At 40.6% G+C, this 14,873-nt stretch overlaps 1 protein-coding gene across 3 annotated transcripts in view; it reads right to left on the reverse strand.

The window, feature by feature from the left end:
- Positions 1–14,873, reverse strand: part of FUT8 (fucosyltransferase 8) — a 150,125-nt gene that overhangs the window by 61,540 nt on the left and 73,712 nt on the right. The gene's annotated exons all lie outside the window — the stretch shown is intronic.

Here is a 14,873-nt window from a genome sequence, read left to right on the forward strand (position 1 = left end):
TCTGTATACCCTGCTGCGGTACGGTATCTACATTGTAGTCCCCTGTTCCTCTGTATTCCCTGCTGCGGTACGGTATCTACATTGTAATACCCTGTGCCTCTGCTGCGGTACAGTATCTACATTGTAGTACCCTGTGCCTCTGTATTCCCTGCTGTGGTATGGTATCTACATTGTAGTACCCTGTGCCTCTGTATTCCCTGCTGAGGTATGGTATCTACATTGTAGTACCCTGTGCCTCTGTATTCCCTGCTGCAGTATAGTATCTACATTGTAGTACCCTGTGCCTCTGTATTCCTTGCTGCGGTATAGTATCTACATTGTAGTAACTTGTGCCTCTGTGTTCCCTGCTGCGGTACGGTATCTACATTGTAGTACCCTGTGCCTCTGTATTCTCTGCTGCAGTACGGTATCTACATTGTAATAACTTTTGCCTCTGTATTCCCTGCTGCGGTATGGTATCTACATTGTAGTACCCTGTGCCTCTGTATTCCCTGCTGCGGTATAGTATCTACATTGTAGTAACTTGTGTCTCTGTATTCCCTGCTGCAGTATGGTATCTACATTGTAGTAACTTGTGCCTCTGTATTACCTGCTGCGGTACGATGTCTACATTGTAGTACCCTGTGCCTCTGTATTCCCTGCTGCGGTATGGTATCTACATTGTAGTACCCTGTGCCTCTGTATTCCCTGCTGCAGTATAGTATCTACATTGTAGTACCCTGTACCTCTGTATTCCCTGCTGCGGTATAGTATCTACATTGTAGTACCCTGTGCGTCTGTATTCCCTGCTGCGGTATGGTATCTACATTGTAGTACCCTGTGCCTCTGTATTCCCTGCTGCGGTACGGTATCTACATTGTAGTACCCTGTGCCTCTGTATTCCCTGCTGCGGTATGGTATCTACATTGTAGTACCCTGTGCCTCTGTATTCCCTGCTGCGGTATGGTATCTACATTGTAGTACCCTGTGCCTCTGTATTCCCTGCTGTGGTATGGTATCTACATTGTAGTACCGTGTGCCTCTGTATACCCTGCTGCGGTACGGTATCTACATTGTAGTCCCCTGTTCCTCTGTATTCCCTGCTGCGGTACGGTATCTACATTGTAATACCCTGTGCCTCTGCTGCGGTACAGTATCTACATTGTAGTACCCTGTGCCTCTGTATTCCCTGCTGTGGTATGGTATCTACATTGTAGTACCCTGTGCCTCTGTATTCCCTGCTGAGGTATGGTATCTACATTGTAGTACCCTGTGCCTCTGTATTCCCTGCTGCAGTATAGTATCTACATTGTAGTACCCTGTGCCTCTGTATTCCCTGCTGCGGTATAGTATCTACATTGTAGTACCCTGTGCCTCTGTATTCCCTGCTGCGGTATGGTATCTACATTGTACTACCCCGTGCCTCTGTATTCCCTACTGAGGTATGGTATCTACATTGTACTACCCCGTGCCTCTGTATTCCCTACTGTGGTATGGTATCTACATTGTAGTACCCTGTGCCTCTGTATTCCCTGCTGCGGTATGGTATCTACATTGTAGTACCCTGTGCCTCTGTATTCCCTGCTGCGGTATGATATCTACATTGTAGTACCCTGTGCCTCTGTATTCCCTGCTGCAGTATGGTATCTACATTGTAGTACCCTGTGCCTCTGTATTCCCTGCTGCGGTATGGTATCTACATAGTACCCTGTGCCTCTGTATTCCCTGCTGCGGTGCGGTATCTACATTGTAGTACCCTGTGCCTCTGTATTCCCTGCTGCGGTATAGTATCTACATTGTAGTACCCTGTGCTTCTGTATTCCCTGCTGCGGTACGGTATCTACACTGTTGGTATACATATACTCCTCCTGACCCCACCAAACACAGGCTGTGTGTGTATGTATTCATGGTGAGAGGAGAAGAGGCTCTGCTAGACACCTTTGGTGGTGACTTATCTTATATCTCATGAGATATGGGCAGGGAGAAATCCTTTATCATGACATTATCTCTTGGAGAAGTCACCATGCTCCAGTCTCCACATTAGACTGTCTGTTGTACCATCTTTGTTCTTATGTGTAGAGATAACATAAAAGATGACTTTTCATCCCCTCTAACTTCTGGTGCAGTTGGATTATTTCCTCCAGCCCCCACCATTCCTGAGCAATCATTTCTATTAGTTTCAGCACCCAATTTGCTAATGAGATTCCCAACTGTCACGTGGGCGGTCCTGGGCCGAAGAAGACAGTCTGGGACCGCCCACCTGGCAGTAGAGAGACTAAATTTATACCAATTGTCAGAGAGAAAAAAAACGCTACCGTGCTGGAATCAATGGAGCAGAGGCTAAAGAAGGAGGCAAAGATTGGAGGAGGTGGTGAAAGGTCTTCTTTAAAATCTTACATGAAAGATTGTTTGCTTGCTGGTTTGTCTCCTCGCCCACTCTTTCATGCAAGACTTTAAACCAGCACGCAAGTAGAGAAAAGCCGATACACTTTCTGAAAATAAACTCAGAAAAGTGACAGAAACTGCAATTATTTTTTTATTATTTTTTTTGATGATAGGCCTCGAGGAATTTTTATTTTTGAAGAATTTCTTGGGATTTTTTCGCTCCTCCTCCTCTCTTTATACTAGTTTTGCAAAACCTGAGCCATCAAAAATTAACTGTTTTTATTTTTAAAGAATTTACTATGTCCTACAATTTCCACTCTGGCCACCAAGCCTAATAATAGTCTGCAACTTGCCAATTCTGCATTTGTTTTATTTTTTTACATCACCGGCAGGGTTACAACAGAAGATAATTGATCTACAGATAGCATATCTTATCATCGTATTCACAAGATGATGTCAAAGCTTCTCTCCTACCCCTCTTTGCCCAGAAAAGGTCTAGAAAACTCTCAACCCCCTATAGGCCTCAAAGAGTTGGCTCCAGACTATTGCTGCTCATGCCCATGACTATGCTGCTGTCAGGAACACGGATACAGTGTGCACATGGCCTTACTTCAATGGTTTCTGCCCCCTCATGTCTATCTATAAGTACACCCATGCAGAGAGATACGCCCGGATGAACTTGCGTACGAAACTTACTGCGGTTTCCTCCTGCTGGCACTACATAAAAGCCCTGAAACGAGACACGCTCCGCTCAGCACAACACATCCACCTGTGAATCCGAAACTGCAACAACCTTATTTTTAGACATTTTGTGTGGTGACCTTAAGACTGAGGCCGCTGCATGCGATACCCGGGAAGACTGCGGCAGGTGGCGGTATATGTTTTTACATACAAAACCATGCTCGTGGTGAGGTTTGGCGGTTTTTTTTAGAAACTTTCAGTATGATGTACATGTCATAATAAATTTCGATGGACCAGCTGACGGCGCCACTGAGAATTGTACACCAGGGGCGAAAAAACAAACAAACCCCAAAAACAATCTGAAAATGGAAGTGTTAGGTTTCATGTTATTCTACTGCGAGGTATCAGAGTTCAAGGTTTCCTGCTCTTGTTACAATGACTTGTCACCTTTAACCTCCCACCCATTCCATCTGCTCTACTACTCTGCCCAGGTGTCAGTCTGCACTGTAGTTCTAGAATTATATTCACTGTGTTGAAAGGGGCTCTATCATCAAAATTACGCCCTATGAGCCCCATACATGCCAGAATAGCCTTTAAGAAGGCTATTCAGGCACCGCTAATGGTATTTTAAAAGCCCCACTGTTTTAAACTAAGACCGAAAAACATATATACAAATTACACTTACCGTGCATGGTGGGCGGTTTGTGCACTGGTGGACGTCATCTTCGGTCCCGCCTTCTTCTGGTGTCTTCTTCCAGCGACGTCCTCCTTACACACCTTCATCTTCTTTTCTTCCGGCGGTTTGTGTTGAAATCCCGCGCATGCGCAGTATCGCTCCCTCCAAAGCTCCACGCTCCGGCGCCAATTTCGTCGTAGTTCTTAAGGGGAACTGAGCATACTGAGCATGCTCAGTATGCTCAGTTCCCCTTAGAACTACGCAAGCGTACTGCGCATGCGCAGAACGGTCGCGAACTTCCATTGACAAAACTGGCACCGGTGCTTGCGCAGTAGCGCTCCGGAGGGAGCCATACTACGCAACCCGCCGGAAGAAAAGATGATGAAGGCGTGGAAGGAGGACGTCACTGGAAGAAGACACTAGAGCAAGGCGGGACCGAAGATGATAGAGCCCCTTTAACAGGTCCTGTCTATGAATGAGCCATATAACACCCCAGCACGAGACCACTGCTGTATACCCCCTCCGTCCTGGGATAATCCACGAACAAACCAGAATATTCCGTTGTACCCTCTGGGTTATACAGTGCTACGCACTATGTTGGCGCTACGTAACTACAGAATGCCATTCTGACTAGTCAGCTCTTTCTTACATTACCAGGCTCTATGTACGGTATCTGCGGCGCGCTCTACTTTTCCCGGCAGTCTTACAGAATTGCTTTTGCAATAAGCCCCGGCGACTTATTACCCAGCCGGCAGGTTCCAGAGATTACAGCGGAGAGATTCTTTCGGAATGTTCTCCCCGGATACTATTTCCGCAGGTGGATTAAGAGGAGGATTAGACGCGGGTACTTTTATTTGATCTTATAATCAGAGGTATCTGATGGTCACATGCCGCACTCTAGATCGATTTTTCTTAGATGCGTCTCCTCTACCAAACATGTTGCGCAGGGGGGAGGAATAAAAAAAAGTCATTTCTCATATTTTTTTATTTCCTTTTCTCTCGTCAGATCCATTTTAGATCTTAGAAATCATTTCTGGTGATGAATCTCCTGGTAAGGAGACGGCGGCGCGGTGTACTAACGCACTTACCGGAATTTATTTATTTGTATGTTTTTGGAGTATGGGAGGAAAACCACACAAACACGGGGAGAACATACAAACTCCTTGCAGATGTTGTCCTTGGCAGGATTCGAACCCAGGACTTCAGCGCTGCAAGGCTGCACTGCTAACCACTGTGCTGCCCGGAATTTAGGTTTCTGGTTGGGTTTTCATGTGGTGACTGCAGGGGGCGGTAGTGTGCCACACAGCCCAGATCCCATGTGCTATTACCCAGTGGTACACAGCTGCCTAGGGCTGGGCAAGTCATCGAAAAATAACCAAAAGTCAACCCAGATAACCAACAATTCACTTATTACAACATTCGCCAGGTTCTACCTATAAATTCGTTCCAACCCAACACGTCCAAACCGGAACTGATATTATTACACTTTGGTGAGTCTTCAGACCCCAGAATATAATAAGCGGAGACCCATGGGACGTGATCCAACGTAATAAACAAAACTAGGGTAAGGTCACATGTAATTTTTTGGTCAGGATTTTGAGGCCATATCCGCCTGACCGAAAAGACGGCTCCTATTGAAGAAACGGCTCCCGGAAAAAAGAAGCGAGGCGCTCATTCTTCAGGTGGAGTCACCTCGCGTTTCGGCCTGAAGACACTCCCTCCTCCGGACTAGGCCCATTCATTGGGCCTAATCTGGAACGGAGTGCGTGACTGGATGCCGGTTCAGTGCAACGACGTTCAGTCGGGGCTACCCGGCTTCCAAAAAACCTCTGTGCGAACTTACCCTTACTCACCTCTCCTGGGCTACAGCGCAGGTCTTCAGGCCTCCTGATCTCTTAGACTGAGGCCCCACGTTAAGGAACCGCCGATTTTTTGTTACAGATTTTGCTGCGGTTTACTGAGCCGAAGCCAAGAATGTCTACGAAAGGAACGGGAAAATATAGGAAGCTCCAATACTTCTCTCTTCTGCTCGATCCGCTAATGGGTTTGGCTCCAAAAACGCAGCAACAAAAAGCTGCGTTTCCACAACGTGAGGTCTCAGCCTTGGGCTAAGGCCCTAAAAAACCACGGCAGAAATGAATTGTGATTTTTCCCGCAGCACGTTTTTCTCTGTGGACTATCTGCTTCGATTATACCTACAGGGAAACCATCAGCATTTCCGTAGGTATAATGGACATGCTGCGGTTTCGATAACCAGAGCATTTTTCTCACGCAAACTTTTCGGCAATGTGTCCTAGGTTGGTAGAGATCGAAACAAAAAAAAACAAAAAATACACTGTATCCTTAAGGCCCAAAGTAGGCCATGTCCTTAAGGGGTTAAGGTAGGTAAATATCACTTGGAGACGCCCACTTATAGATGTATTATTTATCTTTTGTGTTCACAAGATAATGTTTGTATTGTACTCCAGAGCTGCAATCACAATACCGCCTATCATCACAAGCAGCAAACGTCAGGCTTGTTCTCACACACACCCCAAACAGCCTAGCTGAGTTACTATCATATTGGCGTGACCATGTGGCGTGTACTGGATGTTCAGCCAACGTTCATTCAGCCTATGTCGGGGGTAAAAATCTGATAAAAAGTGTCGCACAAAGGTTACTCCACTCTCTTAATCCAATACACGACCATGCCAAGCTGAAGCGAGTGTGAAGGTATACGTACGGTTCGGGAGAAACAGAGCTACCGAATGTGTACGAGTCTCGCACATCAGGTCACCATATTACAGTAGCGTGTCATCCGGTGTAAAACTGTACCTTCTGAACCCAAACCTAGGATACTTGAACCCTGAAGGTTGCAGAATTGTGAATGCAGCTCTGGAGTACAATAGATAAAACAAATGATATATGTTATTGGAGGCAATATCATTTGAATCCTGAAGGTTGCAGAATTGTGAATGCAGCTCTGGAGTACATATACGTATATGGCATTGCCAAAGCTAGTAAAGTGGGGGGGGGAGTTGGAGTGGAGGGGGAGAGTATGGGTGGGGTGGGGTGGGGTGGGTGGTTTGGGGTATAACAGTCCGTGGAGTCTCGTCTTCCTCTTAGTTGGTGACCGCTATATTGGGAGGTGGGGTGGGGTGGGAGGTTTGGGGTATAACAGTCCGTGAAATCTAACATAACAAATGATATATGTTAATAGGTGGTTACATCATTTGAACCCTGAAGGTTGCAGAATTGTGAATGCTGCTCTGGAGTACAATATACACTCACCGGCCACTTTATTCGGTACACCATGCTAGTAACGGGTTGGACCCCCTTTTGCCTTCAGAACTGCCTCAATTCTTCGTGGCATAGATTCAACAAGGTGCTGGAAGCATTCCTCAGAGATTTTGGTCCATATTGACATGATGGCATCACACAGTTGCCGCAGATTTGTTGGCTGCACATCCATGATGCGAATCTCCCGTTCCACCACATCCCAAAGATGCTCCTCTATTGGATTGAGATCTGGTGACTGTGGAGGCCATTGGAGTACAGTGAACTCATTGTCATGTTCAAGAAACCAGTCTGAGATGATTCCAGCTTTATGACATGGCATTGCATTATCCTGCTGAAAGTAGCCATCAGATGTTGGGTACATTGTGGTCATAAAGGGATGGACATGGTCAGAAACAATACTCAGATAGGCTTTGGCGTTGCAACGATGCTCAATTGGTACCAAGGGGCCCAAAGAGTGCCAAGAAAATATTCCCCACACCATGACACCACCACCACCAGCCTGAACCGTTACCGATACAAGGCAGGATGGATCCATGCTTTCATGTTGTTGACGCCAAATTCTGACCCTACCATCCGAATGTCGCAGCAGAAATCGAGACTCATCAGACCAGGCAACGTTTTTCCAATCTTCAATTGTCCAATTTCGATGAGCTTGTGCAAATTGTAGCCTCAGTTTCCTGTTCTTAGCTGAAAGGAGTGGCACCCAGTGTGGTCTTCTGCTGCTGTAGCCCATCTGCCTCAAAGTTCGACGTACTGTGCGGCGTTCAGAGATGCTCTTCTGGCTACCTTGGTTGTAACGGGTGGCTATTTGAGTCACTGTTGCCTTTCTATCAGCTCGAACCAGTCTGGCCATTCTCCTCTGACCTCTGGCATCAACAACGCATTTCCGCCCACAGAACTGCCGCTCACTGGATGTTTTTTCTTTTTCGGACCATTCTCTGTAAACCCTAGAGATGGTTGTGCATGAAAATCCCAGTAGATCAGCAGTTTCTGAAATACTCAGACCAGCCCTTCTGGCACCAACAACCATGCCACGTTCAAAGGCACTCAAATCACCTTTCTTCCCCATACTGATGCTCTGTTTGAACTGCAGGAGATTGTCTTGACCATGTCTACATGCCTAAATGCACTGAGTTGCCGCCATGTGATTGGCTGATTAGAAATTAAGTGTTAACGAGCAGTTGGACAGGTGTACCTAATAAAGTGGCCGGTGAGTGTATCTAACATAACAAATGATATATGTTAATAGGTGGTTACATCATTTGAACCCTGAAGGTTGCAGAATTGTGAATGCAGCTCTGGAGTACAATATATCTAACATAACAAATGCTATATGTTAAAAGGTGGTTATATCATTTGAACCCTGAAGGTTGCAGAATTGTGAATGACGCTCTGAAGTACAATACATGTAATGTAACAAATGACATATCGTATCAGGCAGCCATATCTTTAACATATTATTGTATAACAGGACTGGAACGGCATTAACCGCAGAAAAGGGGAAATGCAGCTTGGCGATAGCGATACTATTTTTCAACCCAGATTTTTCCAAAAATAAACCTTCATGATTAAATCTGAAACTCAGATTTTCTTTGCTTGTAAACCATATAGACAGCTGTCCGAACTAAAACACCGACTGGCGTAATAGACTCTCACAAAAACACATCTCCAAAAAAAACAAAAAAAACCCCAGAAGAGCGGGTCTGATGCGTGAGAGGTAAGTGGCGAGATATAAAAGAAGAATGCCTTATTGATTTGCCATTCAGTAGCAGCCATGGTAACTAGACACATCTCAACTTTCTTTGGATAAAACGACCGCACTCGCGTCCCTCTATTAGTTGAAGCTTGGCAGCGGTATCGATCAGAATACCTGACATATGAGGATCTCTCTCTGAAGGGATTAGATAGAAGTGTCAGCTAACGCCAAGCCATGGGCGGTCTGTGTACACAGCCGCCTCACACTATGGACACATTTATGCAGAGATGCGCTCCATCAAGAAACTTGGGAAAAACTCTAACTCCAAAAATAACATTTCAATTTGTGTTTTTGACATAGAAAACTAGTAGAAAAAGAGAAACATTTTGCCCAATTAAAATACCTAATGGTGTAATTCTATAAGCTGAATCCAATATTCATCATTTTAAAAAAAATTATTTTTAAATTACATTTTAAATTATTTTAAATGTATACAATATCTATCTATCTATCTATCTATCTATCTATCTCATATCTATCTATCTATCTCATATCTATCTATCTCCTATCTATCTACAGTCCTATGAAAAAGTTTGGGCACCCCTATTAATCTTAATCATTTTTAGTTCTAAATATTTTGGTATTTGCAACAGCCATTTCAGTTTGATATATCTAATAACTGATGGACACAGTAATATTTCAGGATTGAAATGAGGTTTATTGTACTAACAGAAAATGTGCAATATGCATTAAACCAAAATTTGACCGGTGCAAAAGTATGGGCACCTCAACAGAAAAGTGACATTAATATTTAGTAGATCCTCCTTTTGCAAAGATAACAGCCTCTAGTCGCTTCCTGTAGCTTTTAATCAGTTCCTGGATCCTGGATAAAGGTATTTTGGACAAACAATTCAAGTTCAGTTAAGTTAGATGGTCGCCGAGCATGGACAGCCCGCTTCAAATCATCCCACAGATGTTCAATGATATTCAGGTCTGGGGACTGGGATGGCCATTCCAGAACATTGTAATTGTTCCTCTGCATGAATGCCTGAGGATTTGGAGCGGTGTTTTGGATCATTGTCTTGCTGAAATATCCATCCCCGGCGTAACTTCAACTTCGTCACTGATTCTTGAACATTATTCTCAAGAATCTGCTGATACTGAGTGGAATCCATGCGACCCTCAACTTTAACAAGATTCCCGATGCCGGCATTGGCCACACAGCCCCAAAGCATGATGGAACCTCCACCAAATTTTACAGTGGGTAGCATGTGTTTTTCTTGGAATGCTGTTTCTTTTTGGACGCCATGCATAACGCCTTTTTTTTATAACCAAACAACTCAATTTTTGTTTCCAAAATGAAGCTGCCTTGTCCAAATGTGCTTTTTCATACCTCAGGCAACTCTATTTGTGGTGTACGTGCAGAAACGGCTTCTTTCTCATCACTCTCCCATACAGCATCTATTTGTGCAAAGTGCGCTGTATTGTTACCGATGCACAGTGACACCATCTGCAGCAAGATGATGCTGCAGCTCTTTGGAGGTGGTCTGTGGATTGTCCTTGACTCTTCTCACCATTCTTCTTCTCTGCCTTTCTGATATTTTTCTTGGCCTGCCACTTCTGGGCTTAACAAGAACTGTCCCTGTGGTCTTCCATTTCCTTACTATGTTCCTCACAGTGGAAACTGACAGGTTAAATCTCTGAGACAACGTTTTGTATCCTTCCCCTGAACAACTATGTTGAACAATCTTTGTTTTCAGATCATTTGAGAGCGGGCTGTCCATGTTCGGCGACCATCAAACTTAACTGAACTTGAATTGATTTGTATTAAGAAATGGTCCAAAATACCTTCATCCAGGATCCAGGAACTGATTAAAAGCTACAGGAAGCGACTAGAGGCTGTTATCTTTGCAAAAGGAGGATGTACTAAATATTAATGTCACTTTTCTGTTGAGGTGCCCATATTTTTGCACCGGTCAAATTTTGGTTTAATGCATATTGCGCATTTTCTGTTAGTACAATAAACCTCATTTCAATCCTGAAATATTACTGTGTCCATCAGTTATTAGATATATCAAACTGAAATGGCTGCTGCAAACACCAAAATATTTAGAACTAAAAATGATTAAGATTAATAGGGGTGCCCAAACTTTTTCATAGGACTGTATCTATCTATCTATCTCCTATCTATCTATCTATCTATCTATCTATCTATCTATCTATCTATCTCCTATCTATCTATCTATCTATCTAATCTATCTCCTATCTATCTATCTATCTATCTATCTATCTCCTATCTATCTATCTATCTATCTATCTATCTATCTATCTCCTATCTATCTATCTATCTATCTATCTCCTATCTATCTATCTATCTATCTATCTCCTATCTATCTATCTCCTATCTATCTATCTATCTCCTATCTATCTATCTATCTATCTATCTATCTATCTATCTCCTATCTATCTATCTATCTATCTATCTATCTCCTATCTATCTATCTATCTCCTATCTATCTATCTATCTATCTCCTATCTATCTATCTATCTATCTCCTATCTATCTATCTCCTATCTATCTATCTCCTATCTATCTATCTCCTATCTATCTATCTCCTATCTATCTATCTCCTATCTATCTATCTATCTATCTATCTATCTATCTCCTATCTATCTATCTATCTATCTATCTCCTATCTATCTATCTCCTATCTATCTATCTCCTATCTATCTATCTATCTCCTATCTATCTATCTATCTATCTCCTATCTATCTATCTCCTATCTATCTATCTCCTATCTATCTATCTATCTATCTATCTATCTATCTATCTATCTATCTATCTCCTATCTATCTCCTATCTATCTATCTCCTATCTATCTATCTATCTCCTATCTATCTATCTATCTATCTCCTATCTATCTATCTATCTAATCTATCTCCTATCTATCTATCTATCTATCTATCTATCTATCTCCTATCTATCTATCTATCTATCTATCTATCTCCTATCTATCTATCTCCTATCTATCTATCTATCTATCTCCTATCTATCTATCTATCTATCTATCTATCTATCTATCTACCTCCTATCTATCTATCTATCTCCTATCTATCTATCTCCTATCTATCTATCTATCTATCTATCTATCTATCTATCTATCTATCTCATATCTATCTATCTATCTCCTATCTATCTATCTATCTATCTATCTCCTATCTATCTATCTATCTCCTATCTATCTATCTATCTATCTATCTCCTATCTATCTATCTATCTATCTCCTATCTCCTATCTATCTATCTATCTCCTATCTATCTATCTCCTATCTATCTATCTATCTCCTATCTATCTATCTATCTATCTATCTATCTATCTCCTATCTATCTATCTCCTATCTATCTATCTATCTATCTATCTATCTATCTCCTATCTATCTATCTATCTATCTATCTATCTCCTATCTATCTATCTATCTCCTATCTATCTATCTATCTATCTATCTATCTATCTATCTCCTATCTATCTATCTCCTATCTATCTATCTCCTATCTATCTATCTCCTATCTATCTATCTATCTCCTATCTATCTATCTATCTCCTATCTATCTATCTATCTATCTATCTCCTATCTATCTATCTATCTCCTATCTATCTATCTCCTATCTATCTATCTAGATAGATAGATAGATAGATAGGAGATAGATAGATAGATAGGAGATAGATAGATAGGAGATAGATAGATAGATAGGAGATAGATTAGATAGATAGATAGATAGGAGATAGATAGATAGATAGGAGATAGATAGATAGATAGATAGATAGATAGATAGGAGATAGATAGATAGGAGATAGATAGATAGATAGATAGATAGATAGATAGGAGATAGATAGATAGGAGATAGATAGATAGGAGATAGATAGATAGATAGATAGATAGGAGATAGATAGATAGATAGATAGATAGATAGATAGATAGATAGGAGATAGATAGATAGATAGATAGATAGGAGATAGATAGATAGGAGATAGATAGATAGATAGATAGGAGATAGATAGATAGATAGGAGATAGATTAGATAGATAGATAGATAGATAGGAGATAGATAGATAGATAGATAGATAGATAGGAGATAGATAGATAGATAGGAGATATATAGGAGATAGATAGATAGGAGATAGATAGATAGATAGATAGATAGATAGATAGATAGGAGATAGATAGATAGATAGATAGGAGATAGATAGATAGGAGATAGATAGATAGATAGATAGATAGATAGATAGATAGGAGATAGATAGATAGATAGATAGATAGATAGATAGGAGATAGATAGATAGATAGATAGATAGGAGATAGATAGATAGATAGATAGGAGATGGATAGATAGATAGGAGATAGATAGATAGATAGATAGATAGATAGATAGATAGATAGGAGATAGATAGATAGGAGATAGATAGATAGATAGATAGATAGGAGATAGATAGATAGATAGATAGATAGATAGATAGGAGATAGATAGATAGGAGATAGATAGATAGATAGATAGGAGATAGATAGATAGGAGATAGATAGATAGGAGATAGATAGATAGATAGGAGATAGATAGATAGATAGATAGATAGGAGATAGATAGATAGGAGATAGATAGATAGATAGATAGATAGATAGATAGATAGGAGATAGATAGATAGGAGATAGATAGATAGGAGATAGATAGATAGATAGATAGATAGATAGATAGGAGATAGATAGATAGATAGATAGATAGATAGATAGGAGATAGATAGATAGGAGATAGATAGATAGGAGATAGATAGATAGGAGATAGATAGGAGATAGATAGGAGATAGATAGATAGATAGATAGATAGATAGATAGATAGGAGATAGATAGATAGATAGATAGATAGATAGATAGATAGATAGATAGGAGATAGATAGATAGATAGGAGATAGATAGATAGATAGATAGATAGATAGATAGGAGATAGATAGATAGATAGATAGATAGATAGATAGATAGGAGATAGATAGATAGGAGATAGATAGATAGATAGATAGATAGATAGATAGGAGATAGATAGATAGATAGATAGATAGATAGATAGATAGATAGGAGATAGATAGATAGGAGATAGATAGGAGATAGATAGATAGATAGATAGATAGATAGATAGATAGATAGATAGATAGGAGATAGATAGATAGGAGATAGATAGATAGGAGATAGATAGATAGATAGATAGGAGATAGATAGATAGATAGGAGATAGATAGATAGGAGATAGATAGATAGGAGATAGATAGATAGATAGATAGATAGATAGATAGGAGATAGATAGATAGATAGATAGATAGATAGATAGATAGATAGATAGATAGGAGATAGATAGATAGGAGATAGATAGATAGGAGATAGATAGATAGGAGATAGATAGATAGGAGATAGATAGGAGATAGATAGATAGATAGATAGGAGATAGATAGATAGATAGATAGATAGGAGATAGATAGATAGATAGATAGGAGATAGATAGATAGATAGATAGATAGATAGATAGATAGATAGGAGATAGATAGATAGATAGATAGATAGATAGATAGATAGATAGGAGATAGATAGATAGATAGGAGATAGATAGATAGGAGATAGATAGATAGATAGATAGATAGATAGGAGATAGATAGATAGATAGATAGATAGATAGATAGATAGGAGATAGATAGATAGATAGATAGATAGATAGGAGATAGATAGATAGATAGATAGATAGATAGATAGATAGGAGATAGATTAGATAGATAGATAGATAGATAGATAGGAGATAGATAGATAGATAGATAGATAGATAGGAGATAGATAGATAGATACAGTCCTATGAAAAAGTTTGGGCACCCCTATTAATCTTAATCATTTTTAGTTCTAAATATTTTGGTGTTTGCAGCAGCCATTTCAGTTTGATATATCTAATAACTGATGGACACAGTAATATTTCAGGATTGAAATGAGGTTTATTGTACTAACAGAAAATGCGCAATATGCATTAAACCAAAATTTGACCGGTGCAAAAATATGGGCACCTCAACAGAAAAGTGACATTAATATTTAGTACATCCTCCTTTTGCAAAGATAACAGCCTCTAGTCGCTTCCTGTAGCTTTTAATCAGTTCC

The sequence above is a fragment of the Leptodactylus fuscus genome, chromosome 7 (assembly GCF_031893055.1).
Source record: "Leptodactylus fuscus isolate aLepFus1 chromosome 7, aLepFus1.hap2, whole genome shotgun sequence".
Lineage (NCBI taxonomy): Eukaryota > Metazoa > Chordata > Amphibia > Anura > Leptodactylidae > Leptodactylus > Leptodactylus fuscus.